General features: G+C 39.8%; 1 pseudogene; it reads right to left on the bottom strand.

Annotated features, from left to right (window-relative positions):
- LOC101332677 (DNA topoisomerase I, mitochondrial-like) overlaps window positions 1-17960 on the bottom strand; it is a 36328-nt pseudogene extending 18368 nt beyond the window's left edge.
- Between the last annotated feature and the right edge of the window lie 266 nt (window positions 17961-18226).

Genomic DNA, 18226 nt, shown 5'->3' with positions numbered 1-18226 from the left:
GTTGGAGGATTTCTAAAACAAATAAGCAGAGAATTAAACTGTGGGACAGCTTGCAGTGCAGCTGGAAATAGCAGTCTCTGATGAGCTTGTTGCACCAACAACCAAAATTAAATAATGCTCTGAAAAGCCACCCTGCCTCAAGTGCTCCATTGCACTGTTCCTCTGACATACCCTGCTTAGGTCAGGAGCCAAGGACAGACACGACTCTTATGAATACTGCCCTTCAAGACTGACATGCAGCCAAACTGAAAACCACATACCTACTTGGAAAGGAAACCAAGAGGCAGCCTGAAACGTGTTACATGAGAATCTTATTTATTTGATCACATATAAATGAAAGTCCAACCATTTCAGTCTCAAAATTGTCTTGGGTCACAAGGAGTGGTGCTATGAATGGACTTAGTAGGAATGAAGTGAAGTTTTGTGTGTTGACACAAGATGATCAACTATATTGCAAATATCTCAAGAGGGTGTGTAGAAGCCAAGACTTAATAAGCTACTAACCAAAAAGAGTTTTGCCTCTTAATGCTTTATAGATTTTTATAGCCATGAATGCTTTATAAATCTCAGAATGGGCCCATGCATCTGTAAAGGAGGTATTTCCTTATCTTCTATGAGATGAACATCTTTCTTCAACAAAGGACCCTTAGAAAACCTCTCTGTTCTTGATAACTTCATTTAGAAACAACCCACCAAGAGGTACAGATGGTGAGGATGCAAGATTCACACACATTCACTACCCCTGGTGTCAAAAGTAGTGAATACAGAAAATGCAGCATCCGTGACATTTTAAAAAGAATATCACCTTTTACTTATGACCATTTCTGAGTGTTATCGAAGTAAGAAAAGCCCTCTTGGTACTAACATAATATTGTAATTGGGTGAGTTGCATTTTTTAAGATATAAAACTTGTAATAATGATACAATATCACCTTTTCATTGAAACTCATTTTCTTACTTCTAACATTCAAAAATGGGTTCTCATTTTACAAAGTGTCACCACTGTTTTCCTGACACCTTCTTCAACATCTTTTCCTGGAATATGGGCCAGACTGTCTTTCCTCTAAGTAGGGAAAAAGTGGTTACAATTTTTCCACTGAATTCTGGCCTGGGAGGGGTGGAGAGGTCCATTCAGCAAGTATCTACGAATGATTCTCTGTGTTCCAATGTGTTTTTAGGCATTAAACACTATGACTAGGCACTGGGCTGTATCGACTCTACACCAAGGTTATACTCAGGGTCACAAACTTGATTGGGGCTAGGTATTTCTATTCCCAGAATATAAGTTGTATTTCTTCCAGTACAGCATAAATTTGAACCCAAATATAAGTGGACAATAGTTAACAAAATGAGGTGAGTGACAAAATTAAAAGTTCTCAATAAGGCTCTACAATTATAATAATGTATCAGAAATATTAAAATGTGTTTCCACATGAAAAATTAGTATGGAAGCAAGAGTGAGGACATTGTAGGACATTCCTTGAATCCACAATCCTTTTAAGTTATTGACAAGTTTAAATATAAGTAAAAACCTAAAAACTTATTAAATGACTTATTTCCAATTATTTTCACAGAGCATTGTTTGAATTATTATAAGTTTGAAGCTTATTAAATACAAACAAATGTCAATTTTACAGCCTATATAAATGCACCATCTTCTTCTGAAATAAAAAAATTCACAATAATTCTTTGTCACAGACTTTGTTTCCGAGCCGATGGTGAATGCTGGCCAGGAAGATGGATCAAAGTGAGTGAAGATACTGGTGAAGTACAGGGTAGGTAGACAAGGGTCTCCTGTTGTCCAGAAACACCTGCAAATGTCTAAAATGCACTGGTCCTGGTTCCCAGATGTTGTTTCTTCCTCTTTATGAATTAAGAATTCCTATGACCTGGTTAAGCAAATACTCAGTGGAAGGATTGTCCATATTTCATGACGAAAAGCAGAGGAAAATAATACACACCTTGTCTTTCTATGACTAATGCAAAAATCTAATCATTCCACTAGCCCACACTGGGTTTAAACAGCTAGAGTCTGTCTGCTAGGTAAAAAGACTTAATGTCCCTCTTGAGAAGAAATTAACTGCTAAAACAGACTCCGGTGAAATGGAGTTCTGTCTTCTGTCCTCAATGCCGCCATTTTTCTCTTTGAATCTGGCTCTTCCATTCAAGCAGAATGAAAACTTGGATCTTTGCCTTGAGCAAATTTCATTTCCCAGGCTCAGATTCTGGGAATCTGTTTAATTGCAGAGGTGAGCTCCACTTGTAGCAGCTCTGAAATCAGTCAAATCCACTGTTCAAGAGCCAGAGAGGGGTTTCAAGAGCCAGAGAGGCGTGAAGTAAAATCAGAGTTTTTTGTTCTTCTTCTTCTTCTTTCTCTAATTGCTTTAGGTATAAATTTAGGTTATTTATTTGAGATTTTTCTTGTTTCTTGAGGTAGGATTGTATTGCTATAAACTTCCCTCTTACAACTGCTTTTGCTGCATCCCATAGGTTTTGGGTCATCGTGTTTTCATTGTCATTTGTTTCTAGGTATTTTTTATTTCCTCTTTGATTTCTTCAGTGATCTCTTGGTTATTTAGTAGTGTATTGTTTAGCCTCCATGTGTTTGTACTGTTTACAGATTTTTTCCTGTAATTGATATCTAGTCTCATAGCATTGTGATCAGAAAAGATACTTGAAATGATTTCAATTTTCTAAAATTTACCAAGGCTTGATTTGTGACCCAAGATATGATCTATCTTGGAAAATGCTCCATGAGCACTTGAGAAGAAAGTGTGTTCTGATGTTTTGGAATGGAATGTCCTATAAATATCAGTTAAGTCCATCTTGTTTAATGTATCATTTAAAGCTTGTGTTTCCTTATGTATTTTCATTTTGGATGATCTGTCCATTGGTGAAAGTGAGGTGTTAAAGTCCCCTACTATGATTGTGTTACTGTCAATTTCCCATTTTATTGCTGTTAGCATTTGCCTTATGTATTGAGGTACTCCTATTTTGGGTGTATAAATATTTACATTGTTATATCTTCTTGGATTGATGCCTTGATCATTATGTAGTGTCCTTCTTTGTCTCTTGTAATAGTCTTTGTTTTAAAGTCTATTTTGTCTGATATGAGAATTGCTACTCCACCTTTCTTTTGATTTCCGTTTGCATTGAATATCTTTTTCTATCCCCTCACTTTCAGTCTGTACATGTCCCTGTGGTCTGAAGTGAATCTCTTGTAGACAGCATATATACGGGTCTTGTTTTTGTATCCATTCAGCCAGTCTATGTCTTTTGGTTGGAACATTTAATCCATTTACATTTAAGATAATTATTGATATGTACATTCCTATTACCATTTTCTTAAGTTTTGTTTGTTATTGTAGGTCTTTTTCTTCTGTTGTGTTTCCTGCCTAGAGAAGTTCCTTTAGAATTTGTTGTAAACCTGGTTTGGTGGTGCTGAATTCTCTTAGCTTTTGCTTGTGTGTAAAGGTTTTAATTTCTCCATCGAATCTGAATGAGATCCTTGCTGGGCAATCTTGGTTGTAGGTTTTTCCCTTTCATCACTTTAAATATGTCTTGCCACTCCCTTCTGGCTTGCAGAGTTTCTGCTGAAAGATCAGCTGTTAACTTTATGGGGATTCCCTTGTATGTTATTTGTTGCTGTTCCATTGCTGCTTTTAATATTTTTTCTTTGTGTTTAATTTTTGATACTTTGATTAATATGTGTCCTGGCGTGTTTCTCCTTGGATTTATGCTGTATATGGCTCTCTGTGCTTCCTGGACTTGATTGACTATTTCCTTTCCTATATTAGGGAATTTTTCAACTATTATCTCTTCAAATATTTTCTCAGTCCCTTTTTCTCTTCTTCTTCTACGGCCCCTACAATTTGAATGTCGGTGCTTTTAATGTCCCAGAGGTCTCTGAGACTGTCCTCAATTCTTTTCATTCTTTTTTCTTTATTCCACTCTGTGGTAGTTATTTCCACTATTTTATCTTCCAGGTCATTTATCCATTCTTCTGCCTCAGTTATTCTGCTATTGTGTCCTTCTAGAGAGTTTTTAATTTCATTTATTGTGTTGCTCATCATTGTTTGTTTGCTCTTTATTTCTTCTAGATCCTTGTTAAGCATTTCTTGTATTTTCTCCATTCTATTTCCAAGATTTGGGATCATCTTTACTATCATTACTCTGAATTATTTTTAGGTTAGACTGTCTATTTTCTCTTCATTTGTTTGGTCTGGTGGATTTTTACTTTGCTCCTTCATCTGCTGTGTGTTTTTCTGTCTTCTCATTTTGCTTAACTGTGTTTGAGGTCTCCTTTTTGCAGGCTGCAGGTTCATAGTTCTTGTTGTTTTTGGTGTCTGCCCCCAGTGAGTAAGGTTGGTTCAGTGGGTTGTGTAGGTTTCCTGGTTGAGGGGACTGGTGATTGTGTTCTGGTGGATGAGGCTGGATCTTGTCTTTCTGGTGGGCAAGACCGCATCTGGTGGTGTGTTTTTCAGTGTCTGTGAACTTATTATGATTTTAGGCAGCCTCTCTGCTAATGGGTGGGGTTGGGGTCTTGTCTTGCTAGTTGTTTGGCATGGGGCGTCCAGCACTGGAGCTTGCTGGTCGTTGAGTGGAGCTGGGTCTTAGCGTTGAGATTGGAGATCTCTGGGAGAGCTGTCGCCAATTGATATTACATGGGGCCAGGAGGTCTCTGGTGGACCAATGTCCTGAACTCGGCTCTCCCACCTCAGAGACTCACCCTGACACCTGGCTGGAGCACAAAGACCCTGTCAGCCACACGGCTCAGAAGAAAAGGGAGGAAAAAAAGAAAGAAAAATAAATAAAATAAAGTTATTAAAATAAAAAAATTTTTGAAAGAAAATTTTTAAGTAATTAAAAACAGAAGAGAGCAAACAAACCAATAAATCTACCAATGATAAGAAGCATAAAATCTATACTAAGATAAACATAAAAATCAGAAACTAGTCAGTTGCAGACAGCAAACTCCTTTGCCATCTTGAAGGTCCTCCAATAATTGATATTTCTTGATGTAACTTCTCAATCAAAAGACAAGGTCAACCAATATTTGAAAAAAGAGCAAAGGAAATTCAATGGAGAAAAGGTAGTTTTTTCAGCAAATGGTTCTGCAACAATTGTGCCAAAAAAAAAAAAAAAAAAAAATAACCTAGACACTGATTTATCCCTCTCACAAAAATTAACTCAAAATGGATCATAGAACTGAAAGAAGATGCAAAACAATAAAACTTCTAGGGGGCTTCCCTGATGGCGCAGTGGTTGAGAGTCTGCCTACCGATGCAGGGGATGTGCATTTGTGCCCCGGTCCAGGAGGATCCCACATGCCGCAGAGTGGCTGGGCCCACGGGCCATGGCTGCTGAGCCTGCATGTCCGGAGCCTGTGCTCCGCAACGGGAGAGGCCACAACAGTGAGAGGCCTGCGTACCGCAAAAAAAACCCCACAAAAAACAAACCAAAGAAAACATAGGAGAAAATTTATGTCATCTTGAATTTGGCAATAAGTTTATTGATATAACACCAACAGTGTGATCCATGTTAAGAAAAAGTGATAAATTAGGCAGTATTAAAATAAAAGACATTTGCTCTGTAAAAGACATTGTTAAGAGAATAGAAAGACAAGTCACACCCTGGCAGAAACTATTTACAAAACTTGTATCTAATAAGGGGCTTGTATCCAAAAAACAAAAAATCCTCACACTCCTCATAATACAAAATACAAAGAATCCTCAGTGTCAACAAAAAGAAAAAAAACAGCCCAATTAAAAAAAAACAGTCAAAAGATCTGAACAGGCACCTCATGAAAGAAGATACACAGATAGAAAATAAGGATAAGAAAATTTGCTCATCACCAACGATCCTTAAAGAATTGCAAATTAAAACAATATTGAGATACCACCAAATAGCAATGAAAATGACAGAAATCCAAAAATCTGGCAATACCAAATGCTGGTTTGGAGGCAGAGCAACAGGAACTCTCATTCATTGCTGGTGGCAGTGAAAATGACAGTCACTTTGGAAGATGGTTTGTTGGTTTTCTTACAAAGCTAATCATAGTCTTATCAGATGATCCGAGAGTCATACTTTTAGATATTTACCCCACCGATTTGAAAATTTATGTCTGTACAAAAACCTGCATATGATTGTTTACAGCAGTTTTACTCATAATCAACAAAACTGGAAGTAACCAGGATGTTCTTCAATACATAAATGGATAAACTAATTACGCATCTCCATACAAGGGAATTTTACTCAGCTGTAATGATAAATGTGGTCTCAAGTCATGAAAACACATGAAGGAATCTTAAATTCATATGATAAACAAAAGAAGCCAGCCTGAAAGAGGTAACATCATCTTATTTCAATTCAATTGCATTACAGAGAAAGCAAAACTACAATAATAGTTAAAAGATCAGCAGTTGCCACGAGTTTGGAGAACGAGCAAAGCATGGCAAGCGTGGACCCCATGCGACATTTTAGACCAGTGAAACTATTCTGTATGACCATGTAGTTGTGGATACCTGACGCATTTGTCAAAACCCACTGATGTTTACAGCACTAAGTGTGACCTTAATGCACCTCAGTTTTAAAAATTGTTCAGGAATTTGGCAGGTACCAGGAGAGAAAACAAAATGGGAAAGAAAAGACTCTAACTCTACAAATGTATAAGACAACTTCACTGAGGGGGCTGGGGGATAAAGAGGCTGACCTCAGTAACTTTGCAGATGTGTGGACTCAGTGAGACTGAAGGCAAATGGAGCTGCAGGTAAGCACTGTACTCTAGCTGGTGAGTGGTTTCCCACAGGGGTCCAGGTTAACACTTCTGATACTGCTGTGTATGTTTACTAAAAGTGAACAACTGAATACGAATGGTGATGGTGGAAGCCAGGTTGCTCTCCATAAGACTTAAAGTTTACAAGTAAGCTAGGAGAGGTTGTAACGTAATGTAATGGTAAAAGACTAGAGTCAAAGACATAAGTATGAAGTCATATCTAGCTTAATATATATAGATACACATGGCTACATATATAAATATTTATAAATATGTGTGCATAAGCCGTTAGTATACATACATATATTTCCTTCCTCTGTTACCTCAGTGGACCTGGAAGCAAGAACACACAGTGGCAGTGAGCACACCCAGTACCCAATCTTGGTTTCTAATACGATTTTCCAATAAAAGGAACCAGCAATCCCTGGAGAAATTACTGGTTCTAGGACTGAGGCAGAAAACACACGAGTGGAGTAACGTAAGGAGAGTCCAAAATAAAATCAGTGATGGGAGTAGGTCAAAGGAGTACAGAAGCCAACCTACAGAGCTCCCAGTTACCAAAGCTGGAACAATTTGCACAAAAAATAAGTAACGTACTACTGGATTATAAAAGCTAAAATAATGTCTATGAGTCTATTTTGATGTAAACATATGATTGAACAAATAAAGGAGGTAGAAGAAATATACCTCCCATGCAGAAGAATACCAAATAATTTATGTACATGTTCTGCTCCTGAGGAGCGGAAGGTAACATCCCACTCCTGAAGTGTGGGCTGCACATCATGACTTCCCTCCAAAGAGGAAAAAAAAGAGTAACTATGCAGTGGACGAACCTGACAAACACGACCTCAGCCAGGCTTTCAAGGTCAACATAACAGTGATTAGTCGTAATTGACAGTACGTGCCCGGGATAGAAGTTCGTAAAAATGGCATTTTACCCCTGTGACCTTCCTGCCCACAATCCATAACCTTGGGCTGATCACAAGAAAAACTAACAGACAAACCCAATTTAAGGGGCATTCTACAAAATATCTGACCAGTACTCCTCAACACTCTCAGGATCATCTAAACAACGGAAGTCTGAGAAACTGTCATAGCCCAGAGGAGCCTAAGTAGACATGACGACATGATGTCCTGGATGGGATTCTAGATGAAAACTGAGAAAATCCAAATAAGAGATGGTCTTTAGATAACAATAATATATAAGTATTGATTCATTAATTGTAATGAATGAGCCAACTAATGTAAGACATTTTTAATAGAGGAGACTGGGGTATCCGGGAACTCTTGGACTATTCTCACAGTTTTTCTGCAAATCTAAAACTCTTCTAAAAAAAAGTTATTTAAAAAAAAGAATGTATCATCTAGTTACACGTTATCTTTAAATTTTATTCCAAGCACTCCATTGTAGTAATAAAGACTACTAATCCAAAATTCTAATATTTTGAAATATTATTTATTTTAAGGAGTCAATCACACTGACTGATTAACTGATCTTCTCCCAATTTCTTTTAGGAGATCATTTTAAAAAAATCATTGCAAATGAAAATCTGAACATGCCATTTATCTCAGAGATTACCCTGCCTGCTATAAATGCAAGAGGCTACTTCAGACCAGCCATATACAAAAATGAATTTTTTTAAATGGTTCTAACTGACAATTTATTTCCTATGCTCCAATGCCTTTTACTAGTATGTTTCACAAATTGAAATGCCAAAATAACATAAAATAGAATAAACTAAAGTATCAGAAGCCTGAGTAATTTACTAAAGCCTTTGAATTTACTAAATTAATCTTGTTGCTGTCAGATAAGACCACATCTAAAATAGGCAACTAGATGGTGGCCTATCCTACCCTTGATTAACCTCTAGTGAAGACACTCTGAGTCTTTTCCACATATGTAATAATCCCTCGGTCAAGGTCCTTTTTAAAGTCTGAATTCAATCGTTATGCTGCTGCTTAATTTCATGTCTTCCTATTATTTTTTCAAATAAAGATAGAAAACTGTTACTGGCCATTTCCTGTGTAGCAACCATGCATGAAGATTAAAATTAAATAACCATTCTTTTAGGATTAGATGAGTATAGTCCCTTAAATCTTTCCAATTCAAAGCCAATCCTTTTGTCTTCTAGTGGGTGGTTATTATCTGAACACTTTTCTAATTTGCTATAGTCTTGTCTTTAATCCAGCACCGAAGAATTAAACTTGACATTCAAGACAATGTATTTGAAAACCCCTGTGTGATCTTGAAGAAAACTCGTCTACGAAAAGAAGAAGGCTACCTAATTTTATCATTGAGAATGAATTTTACTGAAAACATTTCCAGTTAGAATTTTAGCCTTCCTTTGGCGCACTTAGATACAAAAGAGAACGTAGAATCTGATAGAATATAATTTGTCAAAGAACATCTCCTCCACGTGACCAGGAACATCTCCTCCATGTGACTATGGCTATTTACTGGGACACTAGTGCGAGGGGTTTCTTGGCAAGTTTATTTCGATATAAAGTACTAATGGAAAGAAATGCTTGGTATTTTGCTGTTCCTGGCAGCCCTCATGTCAGGCAGCAAGGTTCCTTGATCTGTGAAAAAGCTTTACCGCTGCGCACAGTATCTGCAATTTCTGAAACAAAATGGACTGCTTTTGTCAAATGGGCCTAAAGAGACACACCACCCTGTCCTCCGGGCTCTGCAGGGATCCTCCCCATAGGAAAGCTTGGTCATTTGGGCCTCCGTGAATAGGGTGAACTCATTGCTTTCATAAATGCAATGAGTTACTTATGTGGTCACAAAGGAAAATCTATGTAAAGCGCTTAGCACAGGCCTGGCATCTACTAAGGACTGCGAAGAAAAGCTAGTGCTTTTTAAAAAAAGGAATTTGCAAATTATAAATTTGAGGCCTTGCAATCATGGGAGAAAGATTTTTTTGGAAAAAAAAATCCCCATTTTGAAACGAGGACTTTTTTTTTCTGATAGTTACTCTGCGTATTTTTTAAAATTTTTATTGGAGTGGAGTCGATTTACAATGTGTTTCAAGTATACAGCACAGTAATTCGGTTACACATATACATATATTCATTCTTTTTCAGATTCTTTTCCCATATAGGTTATTGCATAATACTGAGTTCCCTGTGCTATGCAGTAGGTCCTTGTTGCTTATCTCTGCTTATTATTTGGAATTTATTTCTACTGCCTGTGGGCCTCACGTCCTCAGAGGTTTACCAGAAGTGAAGCTAACACACCCAGCGTCGGCTCTCCATGGTGCCACACACTGCACCAGTTTGCAAAACCACATTTTAATCTGGTGGTTAAGGCACTCTGAAGACTCAGAGTGTCTTCACTAGAGGTTAATCAATCCTCTGACCTTTGAAGATCCCCTCCCCTGCCCACCTCCCACAAGGCCTCAGCTCCAGACATGCATCCCTGGGAGCCCCCTTGCCAAGGTCCCCCCTTCACAAGCCCTGGAACAGAACCTCTGCTTGTCCCTCCCATGGAACCTCAGCACTTCACCCTTCAAACTTAACACTTCCCCACCTGGTTCATCATATACGGAGATACTGATGCACCACCAAAGCCAGAGCAGCCAGGGCTGGGTGCACGCGCGCCTGTGTGTGTGTGTGTGTGTGTGTGTGTGTGTGTGTGTGTGACTGTGAACAATAGAGAAACGAACACCAGACACACGGATGGGACACAGCAGTTCCCGGGAGGGTCCCTGACCAAACACCAAATGGAGGCTGTTTACCTGCCTCCTCTTGGGCTCGGTTAAAGTGCCCTGAAGACATGACCTGCATCATTTAAGTACTCTGTGGATTCTCCCTTAATATGACATTTCACGTCTCCGAGGATGATAATTACTATTCTGCAGTTTTCTGGAGTGCCGTCAGGGAGAAGACATCTAATAGTGCTGAGGACTTAAGAAAAGCAGTTCCCTAGATCTTTGTTTATCGGTGTTTACCTGTAAACAAGGTGAAGGTGAGGTAATGCTTTCAGATCTACAAAATCCTTCTGGCTAACTTATCCAGGTAATGGTGATAAACTTGACCTTTGTTGCTTGAGACATCTTGACAACTAAACTTTTCGTAAGGACTCACTGTGAATTTCCTCTTTAGGAATGTTCCTTTTCAAGAACGTTTTTGTTTTTCTTTCTTAAATCTAATCTCCTCCAACTTCTTCTGCACGCATGGACATGCTCAAACTAGAATGCACAAGCCCACACCTGGGGCTGAGTAACAAGTCTGCCCTGATAATACTTTTTTAAACCATATTCAGACTTTTAGAAAAATATATTCAGAGTTCATCTTCGGATTTTCAGTATATTTCAATCTTCTTGATGGAAAGGATATATCACAAGATATGACTTATTTATAAGATTCTCAATAAGGCAGCCCATGAGGGGAGTTATAAAAAAAAAAAAAGAATGAAACAGCAACAGCACCAGGAGCCCAAATCTCTGTTTCAGGGGTGGATTGTAGCTTTCATCTCACACCTTGAGAAGCCTGATCGGTGGAGAGGGACACGGGTGTGACAGCTTGGTCACATCCCTGCTCTCGGGAGCTGTGTTTGGAATAGGGCTGTGCTTGGCGGGAATCCTGCTTTAGAAATGCAGGCAACTTCTGCTCAGAAAATCAAAATGGTACACAAGCCCCCAATCAGACTTACATCTTTTTACAAAGAGATTGCATTTTTTAAATGGTGCTAAGAGGGCGTCTAAACCACCTGTCTTCTGCTTCTCTGTTGCCTGTCACAGAGGGTCATCTGACTCGGGAAACATTTCCGTTTTATAAATAGAAAGGGCATTACAAATAGATTTTGCCTAAAGAAAAATATTAATGAGATAAATAACCCCAATTTTGGTGAAGTGTCAGCCAAAATATGTTCATCACTGTCAGTCTGATTCAGCCACGCAGTATTCTCAAGTTCAGAACAGCTTGAGGCTGTTGTAAATTGGGTTTATAAAGAATGTCTTCACACTCAGGGACCGTATTTCCAAGTAAGAAGCAGGATGAATTTCCCCTCCTGTGTACGAAAGAAGGACTGAAAATTACCTGGAGGAAAGCTTTCCTGTTTGCGTTTTGTTTTCGTTACAATCACCACCTCTTCCCTCCCCGACCACCGTTGCCACTAGAAGTCACTACTCTACTCCGTAGATGGAAGATACAGGGGTGGCATCGTCTGGAGCCCAATTGCCTGGATGGAAATCCTGGCTCTCCCGGGTGACTCTGTGACAGTCAGCAAATCGCTTAACTTCTCCATACCTCAGTTTTCATCATCTATAAAATGGAGGTAATAACAATGACCTCAGGGCTTTCATAAGGGTCAAAAGAAATAGTGTAAAGTTCTCAGGTGAACGCTTTGCATAGAGATCAATAAAGATGAGCTGTCATTAATAGAAGTGCCCAAAGCATGTTCTCTGAGCCTGTTTTATAGAACATACCATTCACATGCTGGATTTCAGGTCTTACCCCCTCAAAACATTGTGAGGGTCTGTATTGAGAGCATCTTTAAATCCAACCAGCCTTGTTCCTAAAACCACAGTCTTTGTGAAAAAACCAATGACCCTCTTTTGTTCCTTGCAGTGAAAAGTCTTCATAGTAAATGTTTAGCATATCTCTGAAAACATTTGTTTAATGAGGACAATATTCTTTCAACCTAATTATTGATCACCTGTCATTCTACGTCAAAATTTACCATTATTTGATTTTTAAATTATTGGATTTTATAGGCCAACATGAAACACTTCTTTATAATTATGAAAATTGGAAATGTAGACCTTGCTCTGTCCAGAATGAGGGGGATGTAGAGAGAGTTGCCTGGGGATGACATTCCTTACAACCTGGCAGCCAGCACTGCAAAGTGCACACGTTTTCTGGAGGTGACTCTGCTGAGCGATGCTCGGGCAGGACAGCCAATCGCAATGCGAAGACAGCGCACCAACCACGGCAAATATTTAGCGAATACAGAACCTGCTGCGTGTCTATGAAATACACGGTTTATAGTAAATACATTAACCCTTATACCTAAAATAACATTTTAATAATAATTTTCTTTGTTTTACTGTTTGGGAAAATAGTCGTTTCTTGATCAGTACATTCAACATATACATCTTTTAACGGTCACCAACACAGTCCATTTTATTGCTCACGTGAACCAATTAAGACAGCAACGGGATGGTTGCCTGAACACACGTATTCCCTGATGAGAAGGGGAGGTTTGGACCAGGAAAGATTTCTGCCATCGTGCTCTGTGCATCTTTTCCCAGAAGGCATCAAAACCGTGTGAGAGAAATCCCACACAACTCAGGAAATAGAACACTCTTTACTCGTACTATAAATAATTTTATCTTTGGGGGATAGGATTTTGTTTTTAATTTAGAGTGAATTGAGCACCATAACACACACTAGCCTGCCCTGGAAGGAATAAAATTTGGTGACAATTGTCAATTAGATTAGATTTTTAAAATCATTATCATCTTAGTTTACGCTATAGTTATATGAGTCATTGTGACAATTCCCACCAGTTTATTCTAACATTTCAGTTAGGACTGTAGACCACTAAATATTATTTTTACAATTCTTATGATAAAAGGAAAACATGGCAGGTTTTTGTTTCTCTTGGTTTTATTCGTTCTTTTTCTCAGAATTCTCCCACATGTGTTTCAAAGCTGATAAACAATACTTTCTTCCTAGGAACTTGGCACTTTGTACATAAAGCAACCAAAGTACTATTATTTATGCCTGAAGATAAAACAGGAAGATACACAAAACATACAGACACACACAGACACACAGACACATACACACGCACAGAGTCACCAATCAAGAGCTCAGTGTTGACCAGGCCCTAAGCCAGAAGGCGAGTTGCTACAATTTTCCAAAATTCAACCAGACCAGGATTGACCCCCACCCAGCCAATAGCTGTCATCAGAGGCTTTGAAGAGGCTCTCCTAGATACATTCCAAATTGTTCTCTAGCCCCAGCAAAGGCGCAATGAAAGATCTATGGCGTTTAAAAGACATTTTCCTGATGATTCAACCTTTGCAAGTTTGGAGCATTCATTACTTTGGCCTTTCAAACCCCCTACAATTACCCAACTCAGTGTGGTGCAGTTCCAGGTGTCCAAACTGCCCAAACAAATCATCCAAAACTTGGTGGTTTAAAACAACAATCATCATTTACCATCTCAGTTTCTGGAGGTCAGACGTCCAGAGTGGCTTGGCTGGCCCATCCTGTTTCTGGCACCTTCCTGGTGATGCAGTCAAGTGGTTGCTCAGGCTAGGATATGGCCAGGGGTCTCCTCATCTGTCTGGTGCCAGGGCTGGGAAGACCCAAACAGCTGGGTTCCTCGGCATCCCCTCCTGTTGCTCTGGGTCGCTCCATGGGATCTCTCTCCAGCACGGCATGTTCAAAGAAGCAGGACTTCTTAGGTGTCAGCTCAGGGCTTCCAAGGTATGTCTTCCCACGAGTGCAGGAGCTCATAGGTCACCCAGCATCACTTCTCCGGTGTTCCAACTGTTAGAAGCAATCCCTTAATCCCATAATAGCAGGTATAGATGTCTCTTCCTTTAAAAAATTTAAGTTTGAAACACATATGTCAGACCAAAGATTGAGAGTTCTCCATAGGATGTAATAGTCACTCAAGAGTGCTATGTTTTCCTGATAGACATAGAAGATTTAGCCACTCATATTCATGACTGGTGATGTGGGAAAGTAAATGTAAATATCTTCCAAGTTTAAAAAAACACATATGTCGTGTTTATTTATTTTTATTTTCTTAAAGTATTTTTTCACACCCTCATATCTTTTTTTTTTTTTTCGCCCGTGCCATGCGGCATGCGGGGTCTTAGTTCCCATACCAGGGATGGAACCTGCACCCGCTGCAGTGAAAGCATGTAACCTTAACCACTGGACCGCCCGGGAAGTCCCTCTTTAATTTTTATTATATGCTGAAATAATTCTTGAGCAAATCCTTTGTGAAATAAGGAGAGTTATAAATAAATAGAATAGATACAATAAACACATAAATCTGTGGATGAAGTGTTCACAAAGACCTCAGAGGGACAGCTTAGAAAATGTTCTAAGTCCCATGTGCTACTCTTTTACTATTTTCCTGAATATTATTCCCCAGAGAAGATGAAGGTTGGTGCCTTAAGCAGTAATATTCACAATTTTAAGCACGGGTAGAATGATAGATGTTGAAAATAAACATCCTTCTACGTTCTCTTACAAAATCACTGCCTCCAAACTACTGAGACTCTTTTCTGGACAGTTTCACTTTGAAAACCATTCTCATTTGAAGCTCATGGAAACTAGAGTAATTATTCATTCAAACCCAGTAAGCAATAATTAATTTTTGCCTTCTTGTTCATGCTTCATGAACTATTTCTGCAATCAACCAATATGCCACCACCTGGGTTAACACTAAGATGTTTGGTTGGTATTCGACAGGTGTTAACATTGACTAAGAATCAGAGCCTTTCAATTAGCAAAACCCATCCATGTTGCTGCAAATGGCATTATTTTGTTCAAAATTTTATTTTCAAGGTGACGTTTGTCACATGTTATGGAATCCATATATTGATCTATTATTTCAGTTCATTTCCACATTTTTTGATAATAAAACCTGATCAAGAAATTAAAGAAGGAGAAATTCTCAGTTTTAAATGTGCTTTGCATTTGCCAATATTAGTAGCCACACTAAAATTATCAAAAATAATTTAAGAAACAAAGAGAGACACATGTTAGGGGGACAGGCATCTTCGTCTGCCAGCTCCCATTGAGAAACTAGTGCCGGTTCTTATGGAGAATGTCAGGGCTGTGGTCAGAAGCCCCAGGTAAGAGCTGTTTAGTTAGGCGTTTGGGTTTAGAAATAAACAAGAGAGAGAAATTACAGAGTTAAATTGCCAAATATACTAAATATGTATCTTAAATATTTATCTTCCTGTTACGGATAATAAAATTAATTAATTTCTAAAGCTGAGGTCTTTCCTTCAGAGGTATCCTTTCTATTCTCCACAGGTAGGACGCAGGGTGGACCCAGTGACTCTTTCACATGGAGGATTAGAATGAACCGGACCCTCATCTCTGAATTCACACACTGATATAAAGGTCCCTACTGCCCAGAGACTTTGTCATATGTCCTGGGTTTTAATGAGTATCCTTTTAAATACAATCAAAGCTGAAATTTTATTGTTAGCTATCTCCAGTAAAAAGCCGCCATGGAGCCAGGGCTAGAACTAGAGAAGAGAGACTCAGCTGTGTTAATGTTCATTTCCCACATAAGGCAAAATTCCCAGAAAGGAAGTGATGTGTCCAGGTTCTTAATCTTCAGGACACCGGCAAGCTCTGAGCCTTGGGACGAGACTCACCCTCCCAGGTCCTCCAGCTCCGAATCTGTACGCTTGACGAATCATCTAAGCTCTCAACTGTCAGGATAACTTGAAACTAATCCTCAGGACTTCTGTAATAAGGCCTAAAAACTAAAATTAAATACCAAAAACAAGATCTTCGAGAAACAAACTTTATTTAAATTCCCCTTTTGAGACTCTCTTTGACTCTGACACCCCGGGACCCAGCACGTGGAGACAAGCCAGCTCCTATGCTGAGCAGACATTCTTACAAAGTAACCATTAATTCAGCCATCAAATACTTATTGCAATTCAGCTAGATATAAAACAAGGTAGCAGAAGCTCAGAAAGAGGCAGGTGTGAGCTGCAGTTCCTCCCAGGAGTTGCCGATAGCACACACAGCCATCTGAGATAAGCATACCTCAAAAGATAAAACAATTAGGAGGTAAAACAAGTGGTTATGATACTGGGATAGTGACGCACTGAAGGGGAAATGTCTAACCTATTTTGCTAAATGTAGAAATGGCTGCGGCTGGGCTCGGGGCTTGAGTTTCCCTGTAACGTCCTTCGGCTCCCTATAAAGTCACTCACTGCAGACAAACATCAAATCTACACAAGACACAGTGCACTTGCCATGCAAATGCATTTTCAAGGTGAGTCCCAGGGTTCCTGCTTCCAACCACTTAATCATCCCAAAGACACAATCCACAAATAAAAATGCTGGACGTGCCCTTGACTGTGGTCACTTTTTCAAGAAACCAGTTTTAATTGGTCAGTGACTAATCAATTCACAATTCCGGGCTTGTATCGACTAGCCCGACCTAGCACGCATTAAAAACAGTGAGCAGGATATTGAGCTCTCCACCTAAAATCAAACGTGGACAGTTGTGCCTATAACGAGGAAGATTTATGAAACCAGGTCAGGAATTTAGAGCAACACATTAGACACAGGAACCCAGTCAAAAGTCTTCCTTTCAGTCACTAAGGTTTTTTTTTTCCACAGAGCTGCTGCCCTGCTTCCAAACAGAAACTTTCAAAATTATAAACACATCCTAAATAACTTCTCCAGCACGCCCACATTAGATGAACAGGTAAATTCTGTGCAAATCGAGGGAGAGTTCACGTTCCAGTTTTTAATGGTGTGTGGCCCACTAGCTCATGGAGTCTTTATCCAAATAGTTCTTTAAGTTTTCACTTTCAACCTCCTCTTTTCTTTACCCTGGACCACAGATCTCAAGGGCCCAGAGCGGAAGGGCCCGTTTCAGGGAGAGGAGACGGGAGGTGCACGGCTGGGATGCGGGAGTGGGGAAGGCAGAACAAGCGCGGCCACAGGGACTGAGGACGTGAGACCCTGTCCCGCAGGCGACGGGAGAGCTTAGGTGTCCCCGGAGAGAAGCGGTGGCAGTGGGAGAAGCATCATCGCTAGTTGAGCATCTCTCCACAATCTCTCAGACCTCAGGATGGAGGCCGCCCGGTTCCGGTGCACGGAGCTGCCTTCCTCGTGGGCGGGCAGTTTGAACAGCACAGCGGGGAGCTTGGACTTGGCGGATGACCCTGAGCGGGGAGGACACAGCGACCCAAGAGCGGCTTTGCAAGCGGAATCAACAGATTTGTAGACAGACTGCATTGTGGGCGTTGAGGTTTGCGGGGTTTACACGTAACTCACCGGCTTCCGACGGACCTCCGGGCCCCTTGCTCTGTTTGCGGGGTCCCCTCCGTGGAAAGAGGCGCAGCCTCAAGGTCGGAGGTGGAGGAACGGGCACCACCTTTCCACGACCCAATGCTTTGCAATGACTATTGGCCCCTGAGGCCCCAAATGCAGATCGAATGCAAGATCGAATCATTCTTAAAAGAAAACTCTTTTTAAAAGATTCACAACAATAAGGCCCTTTGTTTTCATCTGCTTCCACCCTTTCTGTTTCTCAGAAGGATCTGAAACTGAAATTTCAGAATATCCTGAGAAACAAGACCTCTCTTCTGTTTCTGACCACATGGAAGAAGAAATAATAAGAAGGCCGAGAATCATCATGTTTACAGACCAATTCTTTAAAAAAGAAGATTAAGTATTTGATGTTCTGAATCCCGTTTCAAACGGACCCACATTGCTTGC

This window comes from Tursiops truncatus, chromosome 2, assembly GCF_011762595.2.
Source record: "Tursiops truncatus isolate mTurTru1 chromosome 2, mTurTru1.mat.Y, whole genome shotgun sequence".
NCBI lineage: Eukaryota > Metazoa > Chordata > Mammalia > Artiodactyla > Delphinidae > Tursiops > Tursiops truncatus.
Note: the sequence above shows the minus strand (reverse complement) of the source record. Positions and strands in the feature narration are given on the sequence as shown.